General features: G+C 47.7%; 1 long non-coding RNA gene and 1 pseudogene across 1 annotated transcript in view; both read right to left on the bottom strand.

The window, feature by feature from the left end:
• Positions 1-5622, bottom strand: part of LOC102478567 (uncharacterized) — an 18897-nt gene extending 13275 nt beyond the window's left edge. Inside the window, exon 1 of the long non-coding RNA XR_003549493.1 lies at positions 5507-5622. This is a non-coding gene — a long non-coding RNA (uncharacterized LOC102478567). The remainder of the gene's footprint in view (positions 1-5506) is intronic.
• Positions 5623-12720: 7098 nt separating this feature from the next.
• LOC102481806 (centrin-3 pseudogene) lies at positions 12721-13275 on the bottom strand (annotated as a pseudogene).
• Between the last annotated feature and the right edge of the window lie 740 nt (positions 13276-14015).

Below are 14015 nucleotides of genomic sequence, written 5' to 3' on the forward strand. Positions count from 1 at the left end.
GGGTGCGGGGGGGGGGGTGATTTCTCACTCTCTGTTTCTCTGTCTCTGCCTTTCTGGAGAGTTCACGCTCACATATATAGTAAAAACCTCTCAAAAAAAAAAAAAAAATGGTAGGGGCCAGCAGGTGGAGCAGTGATTGAGGCTCTGGACTCCCACATGGCCCATGACAGTTTGAATCCTGGACCTGGTGGCTTGAAACTCACGCATGCATGCAAGCATGCCCCAAATCCCACGAGCAGAATGGAGAAGGGATGCCGGGTGGGCATCCCACTGGGCACGTGGAGCGCTTTACTAGCCATCCCCCTGGGGTGGGGGTGTGATTTATCGCTTTCTCTCTCTCTGTCTCTCTGGTGAGTATACACACCCTATAGCAAAATTCTCTCTAAAAAAAATGACAAATTAAAAAATAAAAATGGCAGCCTTTCTTAATTTCTTTCTTTTAAATTTGCTATAGGGTATGTGAGCTCACCTAGAGGTCAAGAAAGAGAGAGAGAGAAAGTGAGAAAGCATCCCCCCGAGGCGGGAGGCCATACCGCAGTCCCTTCTCCTTCAGTCTCCTTGGGATTTGGGGCATGCATGCACATATGCCTGATGTGTTTTTCAAGTCTCCAGGTTTGGGACTCGAACTGTGCTCCTGGCCACGTGGTATCCAGCTGCTTTAACTACCATACCATAGGCGGGCCCCACCTTTTTAAAATATAGCCACAATGTCACCACTACTCCAGTGTAACTGTTGACAAAGTGCTAGCAGAATCACCCGCCTACAGCCTGGATTCAGTCTACCCATAATCCTAGAGCTGCTTTTAGCAAGAATCCTGTTACCCCAGTTGGTTTCGCCCAAATCCTCCTTGCCCCCGACGTGTCCTCTTAGTCATTTTCCCTCCATTGACCTTAGCACGCCACCTCGCTCCTTGGCTATGGAGTCTCTCTTGTTTGTGCTGTGTTCACTCAGAGTTGAGCCCAGTCTCTTCCCCACTGTCAGACTCTGCCATGGTGGCACACGTACCCGCAGCCATGGTCCTAAATACAATTCTCCTTACCGTGCTTTATGAAAGTAACGAGGTACCATCTAGTGAGAGAGTAACAGGCACATGAGATGGGTCAGCCCATGGCCTGGTGGTCAAGGTGGCTGGATCCCACATGGCTGGCTGTGCACTTTGTGTCCCAGACCTGGCAGCTTGAGAAATACGTCTGGCATATGTGTGTGCATGCCCCAAATCCCAGAAGGATGGAAACATGGAAGAGAGAGGATTGAGGCCCGACCATGCCCCATGGTGGTGGTGGGGTGCTTTCTTTTTTTTTTTTTTTGTGGGGTGCTTTCTTGCTCTCCCTCTTTTTTTTTCACTCTGTCTTTCTCAGGTGACCACATGTGCCCTCTGGCAAATTAAAAATTAAAGAAGTAAACAGCAATTACACCAGCACCATCAGGATTCATGTTTATTGACCTCATCCTCGCTTGGTCCCTGAGGCGCCATTCCTTCTTCGCTTCCCTTCTATGTCACTGGCTCCTCCTTCTCCGTATATTTTTCTGGTTTTTCTTCATTTTCCTGACCTCAAAACATTGGAAGGTCAGGACCACCAGATGGCGTAATGGTTACATCACTGGACTTCTACGTAGTTGACTGTAGTTCGAGTCCCGGACCCGATGGCTTAAAACTCAAGTGGGGCTCTTGTGTGCACGTGCCCAAAATCCCAAGAAGAGAATGGAGAAGAGATTGCAGCATGGCCATTCCCCCCCCACCCCGGGGAGAATGTTTCGCTTTCTGTCTCTCTGTCTCTCTCTGTCTCTCTGGCAAGTGCACACGCCCCATAGCAAAAAATTTCCCAAAAAAAATTGGAGGGCCCCAGGACTCCATCCTCTTCTCTGTCCTCTCTCATACCCCAGATGACCTCATCCAGGTTCATAGCTTGAAGATCTCCCCCCAGAACCTGCACAGTAAACGACACCTCCATCCTTCCAGTTTGGGCTCAGGCCAAAACCAGACCAAGGACTCTGACTTGTTGTTTCCTTTGTCCACAACCCACCTCCAATAGAGGAGCTGATCTTGGTGCTACCTTCAGAATGCAGCCACACTGTCCTGCTGCCACTACTCCTGACCACACCCACCAGGCCTCAGGAGATCTGGCCTGCCACCACCCCCTTGGCTTCATCTCCTCCCCTTGGCTTCATCTCCTTCCCTTGGCTCCTGCCACACTGGCCTTCTTGCTGCTGGCCTTGAGGCTTTGCCCTGCTGTCTTCTTGGCCCAGAATTCTCTCCCCAGGCACTCAGAAAGCTGGCTCTGCTCAAATGTCACCTCTTCAGCGGAGCTTCCCTGGACCACCTTAATTAGGACAGCAGTTCCTCCACATTCCCAATCCAGGCCCCTCCTTTTTGCATTTTTTTCTCATAGCACTTATCACCAGCATGCCAGGTGTGTGCGTGTGTGAGTGTGTGCAGGAATAAAATATCACGTACTTCTTGGTTGTTTACATCCACTCTAGAATATAAAACCTCGTAAGCACTGAGAAGTTGAAGTAGACTCACTTGTGAGTCGAGCATGTGGAGCAGTGCCGACATGTAAGTTGGTAGTTATTCAGGCTGTTGAGTGAATAGGGCCAAAAGAGGCCAAGAGTTTCCCACGGCCACGCAACTAGTAAAGGTAGAAACCCAGAGGGTTAAGTGATTTTCCTGAGGTCACAGAGTGGTGGGCAAAGCTTGGATTCAGGCCCAGGTCTGGGTTACGGATGGTGTATAACCACGGAAGTTCCCTCCCCCCAGTCTCTAGGGCCAACCAGTAGTCAATCATTCTCCACCTGGATCCACCCAGCAGCACCTGTGCGCACCTCCGCTCCCATCGTTCTTTAGCATAGGAAAGTTGATTTCCTCTGTGTACTCGTCAAGTAATACATGCTCGGTCTAAAAAGCAGGAAGGGAAATATCACCAATTACCCGGAATCCAGAGATCACTGTCGTGACTATATTCCAGTCTTTTCTATGAAATTTATGTATAATAGAGATCATCATTGTAATTTTTTTTTTTTTTCATTCTCAGAGGGTGAGTGTGCTCACCAGAAAGAAGCCGAGGGACAGAGAAGGGGGAGAGAGCAAAAACATCCCCAAAGGAGTGTGGTGATGCCACAATCCCTTCTCTCGCACTTCTCGATCCTGTTGGGATTTGGGGCACCCATGCACATGGGTCAGGTGTGTTTTTCAAGCCACAGGGGCTGGGATTTGAACCTGGATCAACCATGTGGAATCTGCCTGCCTTAGCCACTAGGCTATGGGGGCAGACCAAGATCATCATTATAATCTTGACCATTAGTCACAAATCCTTGTTCCAGTTCCAGCACAAGAGAAGCAAAAGTGTGTAACGGGCATAAACAGATACGCAGGCTTTGACTAGAAGAGAGAGGCAGAGGGAGGACAGACAAGCAGGATGGACAAGGAGAATCTGAGGACAGGAGTGGAGGTGGGTAGGGCGGGCAGTGGCTGTCTCAGAACTGCTGGGAAAAGTGAGAGGTAAGATGAGGTGGGCAGAGGTGTGGAGAGCTGAGAACCACCACTGAGGTTGAGGAATTTGGTCTCAAGGAAGGAAGCCTGCACACATGGGGGGAGAACCTGGACACAGGGAGGCTACCGAGGGATGATAAAGGTTGTCAGAGTAAGCTCAGCACAGAAAATGAGCTGGCAGAAACAATAGAGTGTGGCGATAACAAGAAAGAGCGGAATAGAGACCACGCACCAGGAGAGCTGCTGCGTGACCAGGTGAAAAGTGGTGACTCTCTCAGAAAGGAGAGAGGGGCCGGCCAGGCTCAATTCTGGGAGCTGAGAACTGGCCAGGAGCAGGTACACAGGCTGTGGCATCCTAAGGGAGATCGTCCACACTGGTGAGGGAAACAGAGTGGAGGAAAGCGCACAGGACTCCCCTGCAGACTTCCCACTGCCCACCAGCTTCCTTCTACCTCCATTCAGGAAGGCCCTCCACCCCATGCCTTGTCTTCCCCAACACTCATTGTCCCTGCCACGCCACCTCATGCCCTCCGCGCTCAGGGCTGTGACCTTCGCTGATGGCGTCCCACATCTTGCTCCCTACCTGCACTGTCACACTGGTGGGTTCACAGTGCACCCCCATGAAGTCAAGTCAAGGGACATTCCCCATGCCACCATTCTCTCACCACCTTGTCCCCAGCTATGACGGCTGAGCTTGACTCTGAGCTGTAGGTCACCTTGCGTCAGACATTGCGGATCAGGGCAGACGTAGCCATGTAAGGTCGGTGTCTAGTACAGACTCCTGTAACCTCCTAGACCAGCAAAGTGCCAGTGGATCACCTAGGGTTTAAATGCAGATTCTGGGCTTCCGGCTGGCCTCTCTTCCTGTTCAGATAGCAGGCCTGCAAACATGGTGAACGTCCCTAAAACCTGACGGTTTGCTATAGGGCGCGTGCGCTCGCCAGACAGACAGACAGAAAGAGACAGAGAGACAGAAAGTGAGAAATCACCCCCCAGGGGGGATGGCCACGCCGCAATCCCTTCTCCTCCATTCTCCTCTTGGGATCTTGGGCATGCACGCACACGCGCCCGGCGTGAGTTTAAGCCACTGGGTCCGGAACTCGAACCGTGGTCGACTACGTGGGAGTCCAGCGACATAGCCATTACGCTAACTGCTGGTCCTGCGATGGACCTTCTGTAAGAAGTGTGGCAGGCAGCAGCCCCATGAAGTGACACAGTAGAAAAAGGGCAAAGATTCTCTGTGTTCTCAGAGACAGCGGCATTATGACAGGAAATAGAGTGGCGGTGGTGGACAGACTAAGCTTATTTTCCAGAAAAAGGCAAAAACTAACGAGAAGATGTTGCTGAGGCTTGAATATGTTGAGCCCAACTGCAGATCTAAGAGGATGCCGACTATCCAGAGATGCGAAGCATTTTGAATGGGAGGAGATAAGAAGAGAAAGGATCAAGTGACCCAGTTCTAAGCTTTATCTTTTGTTTGACTGGGAAGACAATAAAATCTCGAGGTGAAAGCTTTGCCTCACTTGATTATAGTTGGTCTTTTTGTGAGGGAATAAAGTAGTCAATAAAATTCCCCTTGTTGGGAAATTGGATTCATTGCCAATAAATAAATAGATAGTTAAATAGATAGATAGATAGATAAAATGCAGATTCTGGTCCAGTGGGCCCGGAATGAGCTGGAAATCCTGTGTGGGGTTCCATGCTGCCTGACCCATGTGTGGGGTTTACGCCCACAGCCACCTCATGGCCAGGTATGACGGGATGAGTGTGAAAGCCATCAGCGGCGGCCAGGGACTGTGCCGTGGTGACTAAGTGAGTCCTGTGCCAAGGGAGTGGTGCGAGTGGAAACTGCGCCAAGGTCTCAAGCCTCGAGATGGCAGACTGCTTAGGTCAATGTGGGCCACTGAGCTTTGGGCCAACGTCAGCGAGAAAACAGAACGGACAGCCTCAAGAGGTGTAGAGCATTGCAATTGCTCTGGGAGTAGACTTCTGCCCCGCCAGGCCCCATAACGTACCAGGAAGAGTGGAATTCTGTCTTCCAAACATGGTAACCTCAGGCGGGTCGACGAATGGGACTGAAGGTCACCAGAGAGGTCGGGTTGGGTGGAAGGTTTAGATATAATTGCTGAATCTGTGTAGAGAGAAAAGAGCAGAAGACAGAGGATTACACATCTGGGGACATCTTTGCCCACACAGGTAGCCAAAACAAATTCCCATGTTCTCTGTCAGGTCCCAGATGGCTTCCATCCTGGCCCTATCATGGAGGGGGTTAAGGGTACCAGGCAGAAAGGCTGTTGGGCCTGGTCTCACTTTCATAACAGGCCTCAAATTTAGACTCTTGGTGTTATTTCCAAACAGGATTATACACACCGTCACAGAGAAGCAAGTCATGTCTTCGCCCTGATCCCGTCCAGTAGCAATGAGAATCAGAAGTTTCCCGTGAACTTCTAGAAGCTACTGTAGGAGCTGAGGGGCCCTTTCTCCTCCACCCCCTCCATCCTCCTTTTCTTTAAAAAGGTTTTGTTTGGTTTGGTTTTTAAATTTCCAGAGGGTGTGTGTACTTGCTGGAGAAAGAGAGATAAGAGGGGGAAAGCACCCCCCAAAGGGGCATGGTCATACCGTAATCCCTTCTCCTCCATTTCTCCATCCCGTTGGGATTCAGGGCACTCAAACAGACAGAGAGACAGAAAGTGAGAAATCACCCCCCAGGGGGGATGGCCACGCCGCAATCCCTTCTCCTCCATTCTCCTCTTGGGATCTTGGGCATGCACGCACACGCGCCCGGCGTGAGTTTAAGCCACTGGGTCCGGAACTCGAACCGTGGTCGACTACGTGGGAGTCCAGCGACATAGCCATTACGCTAACTGCTGGTCCTGCGATGGACCTTCTGTAAGAAGTGTGGCAGGCAGCAGCCCCATGAAGTGACACAGTAGAAAAAGGGCAAAGATTCTCTGTGTTCTCAGAGACAGCGGCATTATGACAGGAAATAGAGTGGCGGTGGTGGACAGACTAAGCTTATTTTCCAGAAAAAGGCAAAAACTAACGAGAAGATGTTGCTGAGGCTTGAATATGTTGAGCCCAACTGCAGATCTAAGAGGATGCCGACTATCCAGAGATGCGAAGCATTTTGAATGGGAGGAGATAAGAAGAGAAAGGATCAAGTGACCCAGTTCTAAGCTTTATCTTTTGTTTGACTGGGAAGACAATAAAATCTCGAGGTGAAAGCTTTGCCTCACTTGATTATAGTTGGTCTTTTTGTGAGGGAATAAAGTAATCAATAAAATTCCCCTTGTTGGGAAATTGGATTCATTGCCAATAAATAAATAGATAGTTAAATAGATAGATAGATAGATAAAATGCAGATTCTGGTCCAGTGGGCCCGGAATGAGCTGGAAATCCTGTGTGGGGTTCCATGCTGCCTGACCCATGTGTGGGGTTTACGCCCACAGCCACCTCATGGCCAGGTATGACGGGATGAGTGTGAAAGCCATCAGCGGCGGCCAGGGACTGTGCCGTGGTGACTAAGTGAGTCCTGTGCCAAGGGAGTGGTGCGAGTGGAAACTGCGCCAAGGTCTCAAGCCTCGAGATGGCAGACTGCTTAGGTCAATGTGGGCCACTGAGCTTTGGGCCAACGTCAGCGAGAAAACAGAACGGACAGCCTCAAGAGGTGTAGAGCATTGCAATTGCTCTGGGAGTAGACTTCTGCCCCGCCAGGCCCCATAACGTACCAGGAAGAGTGGAATTCTGTCTTCCAAACATGGTAACCTCAGGCGGGTCGACGAATGGGACTGAAGGTCACCAGAGAGGTCGGGTTGGGTGGAAGGTTTAGATATAATTGCTGAATCTGTGTAGAGAGAAAAGAGCAGAAGACAGAGGATTACACATCTGGGGACATCTTTGCCCACACAGGTAGCCAAAACAAATTCCCATGTTCTCTGTCAGGTCCCAGATGGCTTCCATCCTGGCCCTATCATGGAGGGGGTTAAGGGTACCAGGCAGAAAGGCTGTTGGGCCTGGTCTCACTTTCATAACAGGCCTCAAATTTAGACTCTTGGTGTTATTTCCAAACAGGATTATACACACCGTCACAGAGAAGCAAGTCATGTCTTCGCCCTGATCCCGTCCAGTAGCAATGAGAATCAGAAGTTTCCCGTGAACTTCTAGAAGCTACTGTAGGAGCTGAGGGGCCCTTTCTCCTCCACCCCCTCCATCCTCCTTTTCTTTAAAAAGGTTTTGTTTGGTTTGGTTTTTAAATTTCCAGAGGGTGTGTGTACTTGCTGGAGAAAGAGAGATAAGAGGGGGAAAGCACCCCCCAAAGGGGCATGGTCATACCGTAATCCCTTCTCCTCCATTTCTCCATCCCGTTGGGATTCAGGGCACTCAAACATGCACAAATGCACTCTGCGTGTTTTTTAAGCCACCAGGTGCAAAATTCGAACCGCAGCCGGTCATGCGGGATCCAGCTCCCAGCCACTAGGCCATGGAGCTGGACCCATTCCCTCTCCCCTGTTTTTGACCTTGTGACTGACCAGCAGGATGGGGAGAAGACTCAGAGCCCTGGATTTAGAACCAGAGCCCTGAGATCTCCATCTCCTATGCTATTTTCAGACTGTAGTGGATTCTAAGGAGTTGTCTGTCCGGCTTTTGTCTAGGACTGCCCTTGTGTGACCGTGAGAGTTACCGTGTTTGTAAAAACATGATTCCACTCCCCTGCCACATTACGGGGCCTGGCGGGGCAGAAGTCTACTCCCAGAGCAATCGTGATGTTCTACTCCTCTTGACAACATGAACTGTCAATTAGGAAGGACACCTGACTCAAACTAGATTAAGGTGTCATTTCCTGAGGATTTGGGGACTTAAGTTTGAGAGAATCAAATGTATTTTTGTATGTAAAATGTAAAACAATAATGACAAAGAGATGACAGAAAGTCCTATTTCCCCCCTAGAATTCAGTGAAATGCTAACAGAGGAACTTGCAAATAGGCACGTATGAGTAAGAGCAAAGGGGACCTGGAGGACACATAGCGACACGATTCCGGGGGCTGGAAATCAGTGCTGGGTTAAGACAGCGGAGGTCTAAGAAAGCGGAATCCTGTTGACTATGGAAAAAACTAAGAAGCAGCTCATTTATACCACAGAACCCCCCTCCCTACAAAGGCTCGGGGTTGGAGGCACCAGGTACAACAAAGAGGGACCTAAAAACAGGAGAACTGATTACTGATTTAGACGCACTTAGATCCCCCCATGCCTCCTCACTGTCCTTTAGTGACTGACTTCTCCCTCTTCCACCCCAGCAGAAGACATTAGAGGCTTCCACTAAGAGAGGAGAAAACAGGTTTTCTGGGGACCAGCAGGTGGCGTGGTGGTTAAAGGCGCTGGACTCCCACATGGCTGACCTGGTTCAAGTCCCGTACCTGGTGGCTTGCTTTCTCACTTTCTCTCTGTCCCTCTCTCACACTGTCCCTCTCTGGTCAAATTGAAATGAATGAATGAATGAATGAATGAATGAATGAATAAAGTAAAAGAAAATAATTTAAAAAAAAACAGGTTTTCAGAAAGCAAACATAGATACCAGAGACAGTGTGGGAGGAGAGTGGGAGATAGCAGAGGGTAAGAGATAGGGAATCAAGGATGGGGGAGGGAAAGCAAAACGTACAGAAAACAAGAAATGGAAGATCATTTGCTGACAAGAACATGTTTGTTGATGTGCTTGATTGAGACAATATTCAGTGTACTCTGGATGGAAAATCTCATTTTGTATGCTGTAATGATGTATAGTGAATGAATGCAAATAAATAAATTGAAATAAACAAACAAACAAATAAACAAACAGGTTTTCTGCACTGAAAGATGTCCGTTCGGGCATAATCGAGGTGTCTTACTAATAGGAAGCAGGGTTTGCAGTGGGGCCACCCACACCATAAAGGGCAGTATCCCTCTTCCCCACCCAGCAACCAGAACTCTGGTAATCAGACTTAATCCCTCGAGGCAGAAAATTGGAAGAACCTTCTCCAGGATATATGGCCACGCCTAGAAAGCTCTCTAGGTACTGACATCAGACGTTTCCCAATGAACTGGCCCAGCCAGATCACCCTACAGAGAAGTCCCCAGCTGACAAGGCCACGTGTGCACCGGGAGCTTCCAGGCCCCACCCTTCACCGTGTGTGCAGACAGGAAGCCCCAGGATGGTGACCAAGTGAGAACCCCAGAGTCCCCTATGTGACAAGCCTGAAGAGCAGACGGCACAGTCCAGATCGGGTCAACGGCCCTGGGGAGGACTTCTTCAAGATGATGAAGTCTATGGAACCCCATTATGTTTGAACGTACTGAGAGGAGCTGTGTCCCCCTCTGGGGAAAGGGAGGAGTTTGTGTCTAAGTTAGTAACAAGTACATAGGACTCTGGGCGAACAGAAACCAGGACTTCAGTGATTCCGAGGCTCACGGAGAACCGTCAGGAAGGGAATTATAACCCACTGAGATGACTGGGAGTCCATGAGAATGGTAGGGGGCAAGGCGTGGTCTGTGAAAGGTCAATCCTCATCCTCCAGAGTCAAAGCCCACCTGGCCAACCACGGTTTAAATCCTGGCCCTGGCAGCTTGAAAAACACATCAGGCACACGTGTGCATGCACACACATGTGAGTGTGCACCAAATCCCAATAGTCTGGAGAAATGGAAGAGAAGGGACTGTGGGGTGAACATGCACAATTGAGGGGTGCTTCTTCCCTCTCTCTCTGTCTCTCTCTGGTGAGTGCATATAGACTTTGGCAAACTAAAAAAAAAAAAAGTAATAGGATCATCAGTTGGCATAATGGCTATGTCACTGGACTCCCATGTAGTCGACTGCAGTTCAAGTCCCAGACCTGGTGGCTTAAACTCACACAGGGTGCGTTTGCGTGCGTGCCCAAGATCCTGAGAGGAGAATGGAGGAGAAGGGATAGTGGTGTGGCCATCCCCCCTGGGGGGTGATTTCTCACTTTCTGTCTCTGTCTCTCTGTCTTTCTGGCAAGTGCATGTACCCTATAGCAAAAACCTCTCCAAAAAAAAAAAAGAAAAAAAATGTAAAACAAAAAAATTTAAAAATAAAAAATCCTTACCCTCCTTAATAAAAACTTTATATGTAGCACCCAAAACATTTCTACAGATGTCAGGAGCGACATCTCTTGCTCTCCAATAAATTCCTCCTTTTCGCATAAGCTCCTCGAAATGGAAAGAATTCTGGCTGATATGTTGGCTAGTCACCTCCAACCCCTGGGCCCATGCTCTCCTCCCCCAAGTATCTGTCTATCTCTCTGTATACACACACATGCATACACACATATAGTAGGTATCTATCAATATATACCTATTATACATTAGCTTTTGCTGTAGGGCACATGCACTGACAGGAGGGAGACAGACGGAAAGGGAAAGTGAGAAATCACCCCTAGGGAGGATGGTCATGCTGCAGTCTCTTCTTCATTTTCCTCTTGGGACTTTGGGCATGCATGTACATGCACCTGGCATGTTTCTCCAGCCGCTGGTTCTCAAGCAGAGCTTGAGCTGCTTTGTCAGCCATGTGGGATTCAGCCACCTTAACCACCGCAGCGCCGGCTGGCCCTCGATACACATTTCAGCAACCATCTTCACCTCCTTTGTCTACTCCCTATTCAGCCTTCCTTCTAGTAGCTGCCACACCCATTTACCAAAACCAGACTTCCTCTGTGAGTCTGGGCTCGAGCCTGGATTGTGACACGTGAGCGAAATTGAGAAACCCCGACCCAGGGAGCCTGCCTAGGCAATCCCTGAGGAAGGGCTTGGGGAGAACAGAGCTCTGTGTTTCTGGAATGTAGATGAGAATCTACAGTTTCCGGCCTTCAGTGGTATGCCTTAAACTGCAAGTTGACTTTTTATAATTTATCTCCCATATACATCTTTAACAAATTTGAGTCAACTTTACAAAATTAATAAAATATAAACAAAGACAATGCAAAAAGAAAGATCAGATTTTGTTGCAAGAAAACTGTGATGATAAATTGATGTCATGAAGTGCTAAATCTTTTCGTTAAATAATTTATTTTATTTTATTTATTATTATTTTTTAATTTGACCAGGGAGGGACACAGAGAGAGAGTGAAAGTGAGAAAGTGTGTTGGGAGATGGATAAAATAGAAATCACCTCGGGGGACTTAGTCCACATTCAGAAAACTTTCACTGAGTACTGAATCAGTCAGGATTATGTATTACTACATACAAAAGGGAAAAAACTGAGTCAGCTCCACAGCCCGGTGGCTACGGCAGCTAGATCCCACATGGTCAGGGGCAGTTAGAGTCCGGGCCAGCGGCTTGAAGAACACACCAATGTGTGTGTATGTGCGTGCCCAAATCCTGGGTGCTTTCTTCCTCTCTCTCTGTCTCTCTCTCTAGAAAAGAAAGAAGAAGAAGAAAAAGAAAAAAAGAAAGAGACAAAGGAAGAAGAGAAAGGAAGGAAAGAAGAGAAAAGGAAAGAAAAAGGGGGAAAAAAATGAAAAACCGAGTCTTTCTTTCTTTTTGGCCAGAGGGCACATGTGCTCACCAGACAGAAACTGCTACAAAGCAATCTGGGAAACACAGTCCTCCAGCTGGGTGCATGGCTCTGCAGGTAGTCACCAACGAACAAACGCGGGACGGTGGTCTGTGTGACAAGCACTTGCGACGTGAAGCTGCTGCTGGCCCCCAACACACAAAGATGATGCAGTCCTTTCCTTAAGGGATTCACATATTTTAGGAAGTCAGTAACAATCGACTGGGTAGTGGACGACTAGAGAAAATGTGTTCTAAGATCTGAGCAAAGACTTGTGGGAGTAGAGATGAGAGACAGTTCTGTCTAGACAGATCAGGGACCGTTCCTGGAGAAGGTGACTAGCTGGGCCTTAAACAGGATCGAAATTCAGAGCAGAGCAGGAAGCATTCCAGGTACAGGAAAGAGCATAGGCAAAAAGAAGGGATTCTTTGGGGGAATTTTTTACTTTTTAGTTTTAAAAACTTTATATAAAATCTACATTATAAATACAAGCCTAAACTGCTGGAGTAGTTAACAACACTGTTCACACAAAGAAACTTAACAGTACTAAAATACACATCATGAGATGCTTCTTTTGGTCCTTCTGGAGAAAAGAACTAAATTGATTTCCTTGTCTGCTGTCGCTCCAGACACAAAAATAGAATTTAAGATGGCAGTGCAACGTGTAATTATTTATGCATGTAATTATTTACATGTCACCAGCCGTGATAGCAATGAACTCCTGATTTATTTCTCCATCACCATCTTTATCAAATTCTTCTATCATCACTCCTGTTTTCACCCAGTGCTCTGGCAACACGTGGCAAATTCCTCACGCTTATTGTACCTGAATCATCATCATCAAATAGTTTAAATGCCTTCAGTATTTCTTCGTGTGCATCTCATCCCAACACCCAGTCTGTCACAACCTCCTCAAATCTTCAAAGGTGATTTTCCCTGTGATGTGTCTGTCATCATCTTTAAGAATCTTCAGTATAGCGACTCTTTTGACATCAAACCCCAAGGCTTTCATTGCCACCTTCGATTGGTGATAATCTGTTGCTTCATCTTTGTATCAAAGAGTTCAACTTTAATGAACTTTAATTTCTTTAATTTTTCATTTCTTTAATTAAAAGAATTAATTTTAATTCTTTAATTTTTCATTTCTTGTTTCTGTTCTTTAGAGAGTTCTTTTTTTTTTTTTTTTTTTTTTTAACTTCTTTGTTTTGTCTACTACGAATTCTCCTCTCAGAGCTAAACTCATTTTTTCTTCGGATAGAGACATTCCCTCTCAACAACTTTAACCCTCTACCCCGGGCAGCACCGCTTCCACTCTTGGGGGAATTTCTTAAAGGTTTATTTCTTTCTTCTGTGAGAGAGATAAAGGGACAGGCTCTCCGGATAGCTTTTCAGATCACACTCCATCCCAAGTCTCAACTGGCCTGGATCTCAAGCAAGTCTCAGGAGGCTTCCAGACACGAACCCAGAACCTTCCCTAATATCAGAGTGTTGTGTTCCTGTTGTACCACTGGCCAGCCCCCCTCTTCGGGGGAATTTGATTAGTTTTGTATGTCTTTTTACATTTTTATTTTTAATTATTTTATATTTAATTATTTCCATTCTCCTCTCAGGATTTTAGGCATGCATGTAAATGTGCCCAGATTGAGATTTAAACCACCAGGTAAAGGACTTGAACCGAGGTTGACTATGTGGGAGTCCAGTGAGGTAACCATTTTGTCATATGCTGGTCCCTACCTTGAAGCTTCTAAAGACCTTGGTGCAACCCAGTGTCCAAGTCCAAATGATTTCTAGCTTTCTATCTCTGTTTCTCTCTGTCTCTCCGGCAAGCGCATGTGCCCTATAACAAAAATCTCTCTTAAAAAAAAAAAGAAGAAGGGGACCAGCAGTTAGCGTAATGGCTATGTCGCTGGACTCCCACGTAGTCAACCACGGTTCGCGTCCCGGACCCGGTGGCTTAAAACTCACGCCTGGCACGTGTGCGTG

The sequence above is a fragment of the Tupaia chinensis genome, unplaced genomic scaffold, assembly GCF_000334495.1.
Source record: "Tupaia chinensis unplaced genomic scaffold, TupChi_1.0 Scaffold000253_1, whole genome shotgun sequence".
In the NCBI taxonomy this organism is placed as follows: domain Eukaryota; kingdom Metazoa; phylum Chordata; class Mammalia; order Scandentia; family Tupaiidae; genus Tupaia; species Tupaia belangeri.